Genomic DNA, 3,000 nt, shown 5'->3' with positions numbered 1-3,000 from the left:
TTTTTGCAGAATTGGGGATTGAACTCAGGCCCTTGCGATTGCCAGGGAAGCGCTTATTCCACTGAACCATCTCCCCGGCCCCTCTCTGCTTTCTGATTCAGCAGTCAGTGTTCTTAATTGACTTGTAAATGAACAAGCTTATTTTGACAAAGAAATTTATTCTGACCTAGTTTCCTGAGTGGTATTTCATATAAAGATCCAGGTTTCATTTGGGTTAAATGTACTAATAGGATACAGTTTTTAAATTGTACTGTTGAGTCATCTGTACCTTTTAATACTTTCAGTGTGTCATATGTATGGCCTTTATCAAAATGTCTGCTATAATACTGTTAAGAGACTTTGCCTATGGGTATTGCTGTGCTGGTGTGTGAGACTTCGACAATTAAACTCCAGTGTGGTATTCACTTCCGGATACCTTAACTTCACATTTTGTGCAATGGCTTTAAGACTGACTTTTTGTGAATGTACTTTGTGGCCTTTTTGAAGATAAGAAATTTAGGAGAACATTTCATGTTAATAAGACTGAAAAAGTATGGTTCATGTGGTAGGCAGAGCAGTGTGTTTATAACACTTTCAGGGTTCTGGTTTTGGATGTTTTTTAGGAGATCTTAAAATGTTTTAAGTATTCTATATTGTAGTGCCACAACATTATGGAAAAGCAGCATAATTTTCCAAAAACATGGAAAAGCACTTCCAAATTTTTCTCTGCTGTCACCAATGAACATAGTACCCTCTTAAATTTCTCCCACCTTGATATTATTGTAATCAACAATAAATGGATGTTTTTGAGGTGCTCAGTTGGAATTTAAAATATTCCAATCTGTTTGGAGACCAAAGGCAAATTTAGTCGTTACCTTTGGAATTACTATTAATATCTTTTATGATAAATTTCAGCTTTGAGTTTACTGTGAGAACATACCAAAAAAAGCAAAAAAACCTCCCGAAACGGGTTTCTAACTTCAGTCTGTAAAGAAGGTTTCAATCTGTAATGTTGGCCTTTTTAGGTGCCATTTATACTGCTTACTGTAGTGCCATTTGCCTTGTGAAGATCCATAAATACTGTATTGAATGTAGGACACACTTTCCCTAATCTGATCTCAGTACCCCACAGATGATGAAGCAAGCTACAGAAACCACCAGCTAAGGAACATCTTATTAATTTCAACAAATTCATGACAAGTGTCCTGTCTGTATTTAGCAAGTAAAACTTAACACTGACCTTTAGTGCATTGTGTTCAGCTTTTTTTTTTTTTTTTTTTTCAAGCCAGGAATTAGCGCATATTCAACTGAGCTGTCTCCCCGGCCCCTGCGTTCAGCTTTTTTTTTTAAAGAATTATGTGTGTACTGGAAGGAGAAGAGATTAAAGTTTCACATTTTGTTTGTGCAACACGCACAAAGGAGCAGTGAAGTCCATTTGTTTTTTCCCTGAACACAATCTGCCATAGTTCACAAATGATGGAAACAATTCAAAAAGAAAACTACATGGAGATTACATATAAGGTTTGCCTCTCAAGTGTTTTTTGAAGATTTAAAAAATTGATTCTTTTTAAGAGGAAAATACATATTCAAAACTATTGAACTTTTTAAAAACTATAGGTTGGGGTCTGGGGAGATGGCTCAGTAGAATAAGCACTTCCCTGGCAAGCACAAGGGCCTGAGTTCAATCCCTGGTTCCACAAAAAAAAAAAAAAAAAAAAAAAAGCCAAAAAACAAACTATAGGTTGTATATACACTTGTTTGCTATCAGATAACTTAAAATTTTCTGATACAGAGGCAGTCACACTCTGGATTGGTATGTATTTTTATGATCGTTTGCTCAGAAAATTCAACTCTCAAGTCCAAGCAGTAGATACTGAAAGCACATTCTCAGAACACCTTCATAGCAGATAAAACTTTTCTGCCCTTAACACTCAGAAATAGTTCCAGATGTGAGAATTGCCAACCTTGTGATTCTGCTATACAGTGTTTTTAATTCTAGAAGAAACTACCACTAAACCTCTCTTACTTTTCCCATTGTCTAGCTTTGTAGAACCAACTTTACCAGATGATGTCCTAGTGGATTTGTAACTGAAACCATGAAAGAACCTCCTCTTTCCTAAAACCTAATATCCACTTGTGGATGTTACGGCCATAAGAGTTTGGCTTTTTCAAAGTAATGTATTTTTGTTCTTTCACTCAAGTATAAGTATTTGGCACTTCTAGATGTGTTTTAACTCACAGAAAAAAATATTGATTAGAATTTGAAGAAGTTCTAGAAATGAATCCACACTCCCTCTTCTAGACTTCTTCATGCCTGGTACCTTTCGTTGTTTACATGCTCTTTTGCCCAAACTTAATATTCTAGTGATCCCTTTGGGGCTGATAAATAAGAGCCAGCCTTTTCTCTTGTAGTATTGATCATAACTTTAACATTCCTAAGAGTATGCATAATTCTGAATGACTTAAATTGAAAGAAATTTTAATATATAAAATACAATGTTCTTTCTGTCCATTCAGAGCTCATCACGTTTATATTTCCCATCAATCTGTACACTGATTTTTTTTTTTGCTACTCTTAAAAACTGAAAATTCTAGTTCCATTTTTATGTTAATAAACTTTTTGAATGTGTACCCCAGTGTATGTGAACAGTTATGACATGTAAGTTATACCTAAATAGTGAACTTCAAGAGTTGATAATTTTTGCCCATTCATGTAAGTTTTTGCTATTGCTTATATGTACATGGCTATAAATTATGTGCATTTATTCTGTATTTATGTTAACTAGCTTTTACTTGAATTGTTAAAATTCAAAACATTAAAATAAGCTTATAAAAATGTTGTAATTTTTTCCATTTTGTGTCTTAATATTTTTGCATGTGAGAGTAGAATGATATTGTATTAGAATTGCCCTGTATTTAAGCAAAAAGCACTGCCATTTTCAAATTAAATGTTAGGCTTACATTTAGCAAACTTTCTTTTGCACCTTCCTTGTGTTATAGAACTATATTTCTAGGAACCAA

This window comes from Octodon degus, unplaced genomic scaffold (assembly GCF_000260255.1).
Source record: "Octodon degus isolate 3935 unplaced genomic scaffold, OctDeg1.0 scaffold00028, whole genome shotgun sequence".
NCBI lineage: Eukaryota > Metazoa > Chordata > Mammalia > Rodentia > Octodontidae > Octodon > Octodon degus.
Note: the sequence above shows the minus strand (reverse complement) of the source record.